Genomic DNA, 13,589 nt, shown 5'->3' on the forward strand with positions numbered 1-13,589 from the left:
TCGTTCTAGAATACACAGGCTCTATGGAAGTCGTTTTAGGTGAAGCCTGCTTAACGTTTTGTCCCTAATTCTTGGGCATGCAGGCAGTGCAATTCGAATGGTCACGATACATTCGTGCATGATTCATTGCGGTCACGCTGCGATGCGGTGAAAATGAATCTCGTGCAGGATGTCTGGCAAGACACATGGTCTCCTTCATTTGAATACCAATCCTCTGCAGGTATATGCTCGAACGCATACCACATCTCACGTTGTTGCACGAACGATTCCATTCTTGCAGTTGCATTGAAAACAGCAAACAGGCCCACATGAATGTCAGTGTTGAACTTGTGCCGAATTTATCGAGCACATAATCACAATTTCACGTCGAAATTGTTGTTCAGATAAGCTTCCAGTTGTTGTTTCCGTCGTCCAGTATCTACGGGCGTTACCTCGGGCGGAGCCATGGGACGCCCGGATCATAGCCGGCTGCCATAACTGACTTTTCTCCAACAACTGAAGAAACCCCCAGGAAAGTCAGAGAAACCCTCACCTTTCTTCCAGTCAGAAGAGCGACTCTATCTACGTAGGAGGGCAGGTTTTCCAAATCTTCGTCACAAAAATGGGTGCGTCTATCGATTGTTTTGGTTTCACTAATTTTTCGTAATAGGAAGACAAAATTGAGAAACTCATTTTGCATGAACGAGGAGGTGCATTTCGGGTGAAGTTGGAGTTGTTCGTTCTGTGTAGAGAACAAAGGCGCGATCCGTTAGGCATTTATGAGAGATGCATATGATGCAACCAGTAGCGCTCGTGGGTAAAGACAGATGAATTGTCTTCCACTGATGTTGGAAGCGCACTTCCAACATTAAATATAAAGTACCTAACGAACTAGTGCAAGTGATGTACGTTCACTCATTATGAGCTGTTCCTTAAAAAAATTTATATACGACGGAGCTTGAAGTGCAGTTCCTATTGGTGAACGATATTGAAAGTTAGATATAATGTTGCAGCATTTTCTAGCTTGGAGGAAAGCCGTCGTGCTAGCAGCTCAGTATGTCTTACTTGGTCGTAGTTGTTGTAGTGGTACTTGTCGTAGACGAAGTTGTTGAAGACGGGCTGTCCGCGGAGGCCACACCACTGGGAGGATCATACTGTACCCCTCCGTCGCTGCCACCGCAGAGTCGTCAGCGCCGCCAGCATCGCCAGTGTCGCCCACCGGATAAAGCTGTTAAAGGAGCACAGAAAATGCTTCCGTCACGATATTCTTTTCAAACCAAGCATTAACATGAATACTAAAACGCACCACGCGAAGTTATTCACTCGACAGAGCATACATATCGCGGGATTCCATTTTGAAAAATCTGGATGTCCCCATCCTTCATCCTTGCCGTTTGTGTACATTCCAGAATATCTTACGTATACCAACTCGCCAACCTCTTTTGTTATTGCCCTCATTCGTTGAAAACGGGAGACTTAAACCTTTTTTGTGGCAATTATGGACAGCATAAGTGTCACAAAACAGGCATACACCTCCCCTTTTTAACATTCATGGCAGATAACGATATCATTCCAGATGATGATCCACTTTAAGCTGCGCTGAAGTTCGTTTCTAAGAGTGAACGACAAGATTGTTCTTGGCTTGCACCATCCTGCTGGAAATAGTAGACAACGATCTCATTCGTTAATGAGATTCAATCAGAAACCAGACTGCCAATTCGTTCAACTGTAAAAGGCCGACTCCTTCTCACTGACTGAGTTGGAAGTTATGCAGGGAAGCTGCCTTCGCGAAACTTTGCCCCGCCGTGTTGTGTGGAGAATAGTAGTAGGAGGAGGGGGGGGGGGGGGGGTCCAGGCTTTCGGGCGGTCCAGTTAGCAACATGGACCTCTGGACCCTGTCCTGAGCCCTGCGCGTATTTTTTCCCACACCCAGCAGGCGGCGCTCGGGTGGAGGCTCTTACCGGTGGGCGGAGCGTGGCCGGAGGGCTGCGTGCGCGCTTACCCGCTCACATTTTTTCAGCCTGGGCCGACTTCTTTCGCCATTTTTCAATCTGTGCCGACTTCAATCACAATTTTTTCCCGCTACAACAGGTGAGCGTTTAACATGCAGAGACATGCAAAGGATAGCCATACACAAAAGTACAAGTGAAATATATTATTGAAGTCATTAGTGTCGAGAATAATGTTATGACTCTGTGTGAAGGAGAAAAACTTAGCCAAAAAATCTGATGCAATAGCATTGAAGGGGTATCACATTTTTTATTAGTGATTATCACGCAAGTTTTCAATTAAGCAGAGGAGTATCACATTTTAATCAAAAAAGATATTTTAATCAATACGATTACAATCAAAATTAAAAGTTTTATTATAAAAGTCTAACATGACCACCATAGTGGATCTTTAATTACAAGTGCCGATAGATGTAGTTAATTGTGTACAGCAGAAAACCCTGGAAGACCATGGGGACAGGAACACAAGCGAAAATAAAATCTATAACCCTACAAAGAAGATTTTCTTAATCAAAACAACAGAAGGGAGAATAATCTATTATTTTTAACTGTCATAAAATCATCCTCGTGACTTAATCTAGTCGAACCCCATACAATTTTCTTTCTAAGAGACACTACAAACATTACTTTGTTTTATGAATCCAACACAGAAAATATATTAAAAAATGAACTTCACCGTGTAGCACGCTCCTAGCAACAACCAGCTATAATAATATCTGCCCTGATTTGTTGAAGACCGAGGCGTACGCCTGACAGTTATGAACATTTTCGAGCGCAATAGGAAAGATAAGTCCAACATTACACAATTAATCAATTTCTTATTAGTAATGAGCATAGACATACGGAAATAACGAGAAACAAAACAATCAACCGCTAATAGAGAACCCAAAAACACATCACGTAGACAAGAGGGTACATGCAGGGAAAATAAATGAAAACAGAATCTATCAAAACGATAAACATGCACGGAGGAATAGCAGAGAAGACACTTTGAACGGCACAAGATGATAATTTAATACAGCACAGAGCTAACACTGAATAGCAGAGAAACACTCTAAACGGCGCATTTGCCAACGTGTAAACAACAGACAAGAAATATTATTGAAACAAGATCAACAGCTAATAGAGAGCCAAAATCCAACACGTAAACAAGAGGTACACAAAGGATAAATAGTTGAAGAACAATCTAACAAAACGAAACATGCGCGAATGAATAGCAGAGAAACACTCTAAACGGCGCATCTACCAACGGTAAACAACAGACACATGCAGGAAAATAATTGAAAAAGAATCTATCAAAACGAGAAACATGCACGCATGAATAGCAGAGAAACACTATGAACGGGCACATCCATCCACACGTAACCAATGAAATAATGAGAAATACAATCAATAGCTAGTACAGAACCAAACATATGCACCAAAGCAAACAAGAGGTACACAGAAAGAAAATAGTGAAAAAAAGCAATCAATCAAAACGATAAAACATGCACGGATGAATAGCAGAGAAACGGTTTGAACGATGCATCTGCTAACAGTAAGCAAACACACAGGAAAAATAATAGTGAAACAAACTATCAAACACTACAATTTGAAATTGAAATAATATATCTTTGAACTATCATAAAATCAACCTTGCGAGCTAACAATATAGAATTTTCATCCTACTAAGGCACTATAAACATTACCTTGACAAAGCTATCCAAACACGCAGCACAGCTATGCTTTACACAGTACAACCAGACTCGAGACCGGTGGGGGTCACCTCTCCCTACCTGCGATGTTCGCCTCCCGACTTGTCACAGAGATATCTACATTCTCTCACAAGCATTGAATGAACATTTCGAAGACGTACCCCAAGCAGCACAATGTACTGAAAGTAAAGTGCAATAGGGGGGGGACGGTATGTGTGTTATCAAAGTTCTTTAGCTGAGATTATTTCTCGTTTGCTTAGATAATGTTTCTCTAAAACCAGTGTGCACTGACATAAAAGTCTATTCATAGATTTTTTGCGTGCTATTGTTTTTTGATAAGAATTCTTATTGTGTTCTTGAGAGTCGAATAATTCCAATGTATATTTGCGATCAATAAAAAAAAATCGTCTCTGTACACCCAGTCGTAAGAATATTTCCTTTGGGAGGAAAGAATGTGAAAAAGATAGATTTCCCCAACCACAGTTGACAACAGATTCCTCGCTTTGGGCTGCATAGATGGAGAGTGTGACCCCACCGGGCTGCATAGAGGGGAGAGAGGTGACCCCACCGGGTCTCGAGTCAGGTTGTACGTGTAAAGTATAGCTGTGCTGCGTGTTTGGAATAGCTTTGTCAAGGTAATGTTTATAGTGCCTGAGCAGGATGAAAATTCTATATTGTTAGCTCGCAAGTTGATTTTATGATAGTTCAAAGATATATTTATTCCAATTTCAAATTGTAGTGTTTGATAGTTTGTTTTACTATTATTTTCCTTGTTGTTTGTGTTACATGTTGGCAGATGCATCGTTCAATCGTTTCTCTGCTATTCATCCGTGCATGTTTATCGTTTTGATTGATTGCTTTTTTTTCATTATTTTTCTTCTGTGTACCTCTTGTTTGCTTTGGTGCATATGTTTGGTTCTGTACTGGCTATTGATTGTATTTCTCATTATTTCGATTGTCTACGTGTGGATGGTGTGCCGTCATAGTGTTTCCTGCTATTCATGCGTGCATGTTTCTTGTTTTGATAGATTCTTTTTCAATTATTTTCCTGCACGTGTCTGTTGTTTACCGTTGGTACATGCGCCGTTTAGAGTGTTTTCTCTGCTATTCAGCGTTAGGCTCTGTGCTGTATTAAGTTATTCATCATGTGCCGTTCAAAGTGTTTGTCTGCTATTTCGTCCGTGCATGTTTATTCGTTTTGATAGATTCTTTTTTCATTTATTTTCCTGCATGTACCTCTTGTCTACGTGATGTGGTTTGGTTCTCTATTAGCGGTTGATTGTTTTGTTTCTCGTTATTTCCGTATGTCTATGCTGATTACTTAATAAGAAATTGATTAATTGTGTAATGTTGGAACTTATCTTTCCTATTGCGCTCGAAAATGTTCATAACTGTCAGGCGTACGCCTCCGGTCTTCAACAAATCAGGGCAGATATTATTATAGCTGGTTGTTGGCTAGGAGCGTGCTATACGAGAAATAATAGATTATTCTCCCCTTCCTGTTGTTATGATTAAGAATATCTTCTTTGTAGTGTTATAGATTTTATTTCCTGTCCCATGGTCTTCCAGGTTCTCTGCTGTACACAATTAATTACATGTACCGGCACTTGTAATTAAAGCTCCAATATGGTGGTCATGTTAGACTTTTTATAATAAAACTTTTAATTTTGATTGTAATCGTATTGATTAAAAAATATCTTCTTTGATTAAAATGTGATACTCCTCCTGCTTAATTGAAAACTTGCTTGATTATCACTAATAAAAAATGTGATACCCCTTCAATGCTATTGCATCAGATTTTTTTGCTGAGTTTTTCTCTTTCACACAGATCATAACATAATTCTCGACACTAATGACTTTAATAAATATATTTTCACTAAATATTTTCACTAAAAACGGGCACACCAGCCCTTTAAAGTACACCCTGCCGGTATAGTTGGGTGGCTGGAACCACGTCACCAAGTAATCAGTCAGCCAAGACGCTTTGCTGTGTTCCCAGCGCGACATATACGAAACTGCTAAAAACGGGCAGACGAGCCCTTTAAAGTGCACACTGCGTGTACGTGGGTCGATGGAACCATATCACCAACTAATCCATCAGTTCAGGATGCTTGACTGTGTTCCCAGTGCGACGTAGACGAAATTGCTAAAAACGAGAACATCAGCCCTTTAAAGTGCACCCTGCCGGTAGCTGGATCGCTGGAACCATATCACTAGTGCCTTCATAACTTGCCCACGTCTCGTAAGCGTCATTTAACCTCATTTCTGAATGCACTCACACTGACCTCACACCCCTCAGGCCTCACCAGTGACTTCACTCACACAGACCTGGCGCCCCTCAGACCTCATGAGTGCACTCACAGGAGGTCTCATGAGGGGCAAAACCTCATGAGTGCACGCACAGGAGACTTCGTGAGGGTAAGACCTCATGAGTGCACTCACAGGAGACCTCATGAGGGTAAGAACCTCGTGAGTGCACTCACGGATGGCCTGATCGCGGGCTTGCCCTCACTCACCCTCACCTCAAAGGCATGAGGTGAGGGTGAGGGGCACTCATGAGGGCCCTCATGAGTGAGTTCGCCCAGCTATGCTGGTAAATGGTACGGTGATATTATACTGAAGCTTGTGGAACAAAACGATACAGCGATACAGCTTTAACTGTCTTCTTTCATAATGCTATTTGACTAGGTTTGTACGATTATATTTCACGCGATTTTAATTCTTGCCTGAAGAGCACCGCTCACATTTCTGGACATGGCTCCTCAAGATGAAACTCACGTTATGTCTTGAACTAATCACCGCGGGAAATCGACTATAGCCTCTCACACTGAGTTGTCATACCTGTGAAAGCAAATATGACAGCCCCACCTATCAACAGCAAGCCCAGCGCAGCAACGGATATTGCTATCACTCTCTTGTTGGAGCTGCAAGGAAATCAGATTTCTGAGCAAACAACATTGTAGGTAGCACTACCCTGAGGGTATAAGGAGGAAACACGTAGCCAACAGACCCGAATGGACAAACAGAAACAACCAAAATTATAATATGTTCTACAAGAAGACCCTACGTACGTGCAGGTAGATTCATCGACAGCTGACTAATACAAAAGTAGTCACGGACTTGTTTGTTCATAATGACACGGGTTGTGTCATCTCTCACACTTAATCCAACACACTTAACATAACCTGGCGTTGGATCCAAATGCTAAGGCAGTCTGAGCAAAAAAAAAGAAAAAAAAAAAAGAAGAGTGTTTTTTTTTTTTCAACTTTCGAACAATGTTCGCATAACGGATTAGTGATACAGCATTTACTTCCCCCAATGTAAATCTTGCTGCGCTGAAGAACAATGTCTTTGAATGCTTTAGGTGACAATTTTTCCTAGAGGACTGCGGCATGAATGATGTGATCTTTGAGGGTTTGTGACTTACACCCTGGAAGTGTGCTGAAAGCTGGGCGGAGAACCTGCTTTTTCAAAGGAATGTAACACTTCGTGAAAAACGGGGTCATTATACCTATGCAATTCTGCACAAGTGCATGCCGTGGTAGATGATTCAGTTACAGAATTGCTTTCGTGGAGTGCCTTGCAGTAGGTAACCCGGGTGTTCTAGCCAGGTAATTTGTTGCCGAACTGAATTCTTAAGGATATGTAGATGTACACTAGCTTTCTTTTCAGAGCAGAGTGTTTCAGCAGGGCGTCAAAACGCTATTGTTCACTGGTTCAATGCGACAACACAGTCCCGAAAGTAAGGCTTTCGAATCAACCCTGCCGTGTCAAGAGAAGGGCTTATTCCAAAAACCATAGGGGAAAGAATTGGGGCCGCCCCCCCCCAATATTAATTACAAAATTTCTCTTTCATCTTACTTCTTTGCTCATTAAACACTGAGCTAAATTCATTTTCAATGTTTGTCGTCAGGTACACAATATACCGAGCACGCTGCTTGCTTTGGATCAATAAAGGAGAAATGATCAGTACTTACCCTCTTGACCTAAAAATTCCAATAATAAACATATGAAGTCAATGTGCTAACACGTACGAGGTTTTTTTTTTTTTTTTGTAGGTGTCGTTACTCGACTCATGTTCACAAGCCTTACGGTATCACTGTTGTCAGGAGTACAAAAGATTTGACTTGAAGCTAGGGGGCAGGAACTATGATGGTTATTGGTAATGCCTAAATGAATGTGTGTGTGAGGGGGGTCATGAATAAACAGTACCACCTATCAACATACAAAATTTGATTGCTCCCATTTTACTATTTCTGTGTTATAACTGATTTGTTCTCGCCATTTGGGTATTTACTTATTTCGTTATTTACCAACGGCTGGGAACTCTCTCACCACCCGCAATTTTAGGCCATCTTATGCACAAAGCCACACTTGCTTGTCCTCTATCCATATTCTTTGTGCCAGTAGGGAAGACCCGAGCTCTGCACGACCCGACTTTTCTTGGCCCGACCCGGCCTGCGTTTCCCTGTTTTTATGCTGTCCGACCCGGGCCGATGACTCAGCGAATACCCTAGCATTTCCAGCCGTAACTTGTACATTTCTAGCGCCTATCAACCAAATTTGTAAGTATATTTATAGAAGATAAGGTCACAAATATATAAGATGTGTGGTAGTTCCTCCCACTCACTAAGCTTTGTTGACGTGATTGTGAAATATGTGAGGGGTCTGAAACAATGTGAAGTGACTTTGAGAAAGATCAAGATAACATCACATCACATAACGCAGTGTGCTTGTTTTTTGCAAATATATGAACAGAAATGACGCCGGCACGGATATGAACTAATGATCATAATAATACACTAGTAGTCCATTCTTTTTACGTCCTGCACATATCCCAGGAATACACAGTATCAGATAGTTTTCAACGTCACATTGTGGACGTACAGATGCAGTCCGGTAGACGTCTTGGACATATGCGATGTGCGCAACTTTCCCACGACGCGCCTGAGATATTTCTGGTTTACTGGGATTCTAAGCCGCAAGCAGAATTTCTCTTAACCATTACAGAAGATTCGGTTTCTTATCGTTGCAAGCAACATTCAGTAAGAGCTGACATTATTGTCTCACACTGATCTCGCACAGTGTGTAGATTGAAGATTCCTGCGAAAATATTAGATGTATTAAATGCCACCTGTCGAATAAGCTGAGCCACGCAAGGCAAAAGAAGAAATCGGAGCAGAAACTGTCTTTGTGCCCGTGTTACTATTAATTATACGTATTTGCTAACAAACTATGCTAAATGTACGCGTATTTCCAAAATTATACAGGGACAGTTTTGGTTCTCTTTCCTACACTAGCGCTCAAATTTATTTTTGAATCTTTATGTAACGGCCTTGCGGGTACTTGAGGTACTCACATCAATAAACAAGTCAATAAATAGCCCTATACATAAACACCCAAAAGAGATATAATAGCAATGTCCGTAAGACATCCCACCTTCTGCACCTCATTGTCTCCGTAAATGTTCGTCAGATGTCCAAGCGGACTCCCTGTTTCACTCACTTGAACCTGACATAGGTTAGATATTCAAAGGACTGCATTGTGTTTTTGAGGTTTTGTATAGTCATCAATAGCAGAAACTCAATCGGGAACATGGAACATGGTTGCTTTTACGAGTTGGGCGGTTATCTCTCACCAGAAATATTCTCGTAAGACGTAACATATTTAACTTTTTCTCTACGTTTACAGGCAACAACCGTCACCATACACTGCATGCCTGCTCCTGCACGGTACATTTTACACATGACCGACTGGGGGAAAATCCTATATCACCGACGCGATCACCAGTCTCACATATACTTATTCTTCTTGCATCAAGTACTAGCAGTCTGTAATCGGGGTACGCAGAAGACAGCACAGTGCGCAGGACTTCGAACTAAAGAAGAACACACTGACATAATACTTATCGTTCGTTCACACTTCCTTACATAATCGCTGTTTACTCTGATCGCGGTTGTCTAGTGAAACAAACACACAATGTCTGCTCTTAACATTCAGGAGCTAGTAACCATACACATTCAAAACGTGAAATAAAACGAACTATTGGCTACATATGACGTCTGCCGGTCTGACAATCGTGATATATAAAATTTGGAGGCGTACGTTAATAGCACCTATCAGTGCTGGTATTTCATCATGCTTTTTCTAGGGGAAAACTTATTGAAAGTTGGGCTCCCGCAAGGTCAGCAGAAAGAACGGCGTATTAATCACTTGAGAGTCGAGGAAGCTCAGAGAGAAGTAGGTCAGGGCAACTGCGAGTCCAAGTCACTTTGATGGCTAATGGTACAAACCTTTGGATACAGCGCTAATTTATCCTCTACGGTAGCTTACAGCAAAGAAACGCGGGTTAATAACCTGGTCCGGCTATTCCGGTTACATATGTCGTCACAAGGCGCGTGGATGTGTTAAATAAAGGGTAACAACACACTATCTGGAAAATAAATAATTTGGCGAGAACGAAAAAAAATGCATATGTAGATTTGCTTTCAAAAGATGTTACTTCAATCCTACTGGCGTGTCTAGAAGGTCGACATTTACACCTGTATACCACCGTTCCTTCATCTCAACGTACTATTCTCGGTAGCATACATAGTTGGGACCTGCTTTTGGTGCGGGATTAGCACTTAAACAAGTTACTCGTGTCTATCAGCTCGCTATATTCCACAAAATCTAACTGAAACGCATTATCCGCTGTAGCAATGCAACCGTACCTGAAACCAAAATTGAATAATTCGTAAGCAGGTGGCACCATCGAATTATTTTTGGTAAAGATCCTTGGGACATCGGTCAGGAACTGACAAGTGAGCCACTCATTTGCTCACTGATTATATAAAAATCTTAAATGTCTAATTTTACGGGACCTTCGTTTTACGTATGGGGACCTTCAGCGATAAATATTCTAAGAAAAAAAAAACACGTCGACAGTTCGCGATTTTTTTAGGAATTGATCAGCTTGTGTTGACATATTTCTTTCGCAGAGCAGTGCACCGATCCGCTCTATGGAGGAGCTATCCGGCTGTCAATTTCGTGTTCATCCACCCGGTTCACATACGGGGGCGACGGAAGATTAGGAACAGCTGCCAGAGATGCTTTGGTGTCTTTCCTGTCCCTTATCAAAGTGACTGGTGAACAGCGCTTGCGGTTCTGTCGTTCCGTTTGCGAGATAACGTGCTATCATCATGGATGATGACGTATGCACCTCGAGAGCTGGACTAGTCGGGTAGAGGAAGACCAAGCGTCTCTTGCGATCTCGGGGATTGGACACCCCCGCCTGGTGTGCCAACCAGGCGAATGAACACGAAATTAACAGCGGGATAGCTGATCCAAACACCGAATCCGGGCTCTACTCCACGCAAGAAATATGTATACCCAAACCGGTTAATTAGTCGAAAAAGTCTAAGTGCCGATGTTTTTTTTTATCTTTAGCTTTGAATATTTTTTGCTTAAGGTCCCGGCACGTAAAACAGTGCTTCCTGAGACACCCTATATAGTGTGGGTTAACGAACGTAGTTTTCTTGTGTGTTTTGCAGCTTCCATCAGTGACCGTTTGTTATTTTGTGTGCAAGCGCTAGCTATCGTCATACGCACGGGCTTTAGTTTTGGTACAAATACAGATTGAGCTCATTGGTTTATTCGTTAGTGTTCCCCAAACATATGGATGACCAGCGATTACAAAATTGGACACTCGTTTTCGGAATACGGGAAGCATTGTTGGTAGTTTTATGCGTCTGGCTGTCTCTTGTTTTTTAGCATTCTACGTAAAGGGAAGCCTTCAAGTGCATTCCTGAGCACCTACCCTTAAAAGTGCATATCAACGTTTCTCTCGTGCTTTTCCACGAGGTACTCAACTATTCAACTTTAACAGCAGTCATCAATCTGGGAATTACGATTGTTTTTTGCTCTGTCTCGAAGAGGCATTTTTCGTGAAACGCCACCGTTGACAAGCTCAACATGCCGAGTTATCAATAACAATATTGTTGGGAAACGTACGGGGAAGGAATGACTCCAGCTGGAACACACGAAGGTTTATTGCTCAGACTGTTGACTAGCCAGCGAAACGAATAAAACATGCGCGAAGGAGCAGAGGGTGGTCGGGGAAGAGCATCGTTGTCTTCCACAATTCTTCCACTCCCCGACATGAGTAAAAGACATGAGTATTAGCTCGCCTATACTGCAAAGGGTACGACCCCTAGGTCTTGAAAACGGCGGGCAGATGGCATTGCGGAGCTGTACTCCCGAGTCCACCTACGCCAGAAGTGAGCAAATATAACTTCACGGCGCTGGACGGCGCTTCTGTCGATCAGGGGGTTTGATGGAAATTTTGGTTTGTCATCGAAAAATCTGGGAGCTGTGAAAAAGCTGGAAGCGAGAGAAATCTCGGGGGGTCATTGGAAGGATAGGTCAGAGGGCGTGAATTAATAGTGGCCTCGATTGCTCCGGAGATGGTAGTGAGTTGCCAACTAAAGGAAAATAACAGGCGCGCAGGAGGAGGACAGGCCAGAGGCTGGGCCCTCGCTGTCTTCCGCAGTTCTTCCAAAGACCTTCATGGTGTTTTGTAGTTACACACGTTATGACGGTTCGATGGCTTTTCTTTTTCTTCCCAATACATGATTCCACTGAATTCTTCCATTGTTTTCTTCATTGACAGATACTAAGCGTTTGATATCGGAATCGTATGCTTGGCTTTTAGGTATCACACGATCCAGTAAAAGTATAATACCTAAAAGGCACAACAACAACAACAAATAAATCATGACTATGGCCTGGGGTGATTCACCGCTTGAGAGCAGTCCTAAAAGGCACACACACTCTTCATGTATGCATTTTACGATCTTGTAAATGGTCACAAGTAAATGTAACTGTATTTATGCGAAAAAAAAAATAAACAACGAAAGTGTGTATTGCGCTCTTCATATATTTGAATGCAAACTAAATAGGTAATGCATCTAATGGTTACTTTAATATACTTGTGCTATGTGCTTTAGTACCTTTGTAATGTGGTACTTCGTACTACTTATGCGGGACACTTGGCCACCACTGCTTTGAACTGACTACGTTAAAATACGAACCCCACAGGCAGCCAATAAAGTACTACAGCTCACATGTTGTGTATTCTAACAGTTGGTCGTTCGGCGCATATTACATCTGTGCAAGGGATGTGTGCGTATCCGAAATAGATGTTAACCCTTATTTTGCCGACGGTAATTAGCTTGGTCAGGTCCGAACGATGTATCAACGCGCGTATCTCATATATTTCTAAAAGAAAGGATGCGCATGATCTGTTAGACAATATGAATTCAGAACAGAACATGTTACCTGCTCCTGCAGCTCCGACCGTGCTTTCTGCAAGTTCAAGAAAATGGTCATATAAAGGGAATCCGTTCAACACATTAGGCAGGGAAAGAGAACTTACGCGACATCTCGCTCGCCGACTCTACTCCACTCAAAGAACTCATGGAACTCGCGTCAGCTGCAAAAGAGAAGACATAAATGAGTTTGGAGACCGTTGTCTGGCACAAAGATTCACGAAAAAAGAGAAATTGTTGTGAACAAGTTCGGCAATTTTGGTTCATTTTCTTCAGTGTCGCATACGTGCTTCAAGAGTGGAGATACCATAAACGATGTCCTTCTAGAACAGAGCACATCAACACTCCCGAAGAAAACGATGCACAAATGGTATGTCTTCTCCCATGGGATCTACCGTTTATCAGTCAACACAAATGCAAATACAGCTATTCACTGTTTCTATGCCTGGAATAGTGGCTGCACACATTAGGAGACCCGTGTATAACTACAATGTTAATCGACCGTAATACTTTATTCACATTTTCGCGCTAGAAATGTAACGCCCAACGTCCGCCGTATGTTTCCGCGCTCCCGACTTCTCAGATTGTTAATCCGTCTT

At 42.2% G+C, this 13,589-nt stretch overlaps 1 long non-coding RNA gene across 1 annotated transcript; it reads right to left on the minus strand.

Moving 5' to 3' along the window:
* Positions 1-6,525: 6,525 nt before the first annotated feature.
* Positions 6,526-13,154, minus strand: LOC135374681 (uncharacterized). The gene is made up of 3 exons (XR_010417069.1): positions 13,098-13,154; positions 13,001-13,027; positions 6,526-6,606 (listed from the first exon to the last, which is right to left on the minus strand). It is a non-coding gene; the product is annotated as an uncharacterized LOC135374681 (long non-coding RNA).
* Positions 13,155-13,589: the final 435 nt, after the last annotated feature.

The sequence above is a fragment of the Ornithodoros turicata genome, unplaced genomic scaffold (genome assembly GCF_037126465.1).
Source record: "Ornithodoros turicata isolate Travis unplaced genomic scaffold, ASM3712646v1 Chromosome99, whole genome shotgun sequence".
Taxonomy (NCBI): Eukaryota; Metazoa; Arthropoda; class Arachnida; order Ixodida; family Argasidae; genus Ornithodoros; species Ornithodoros turicata.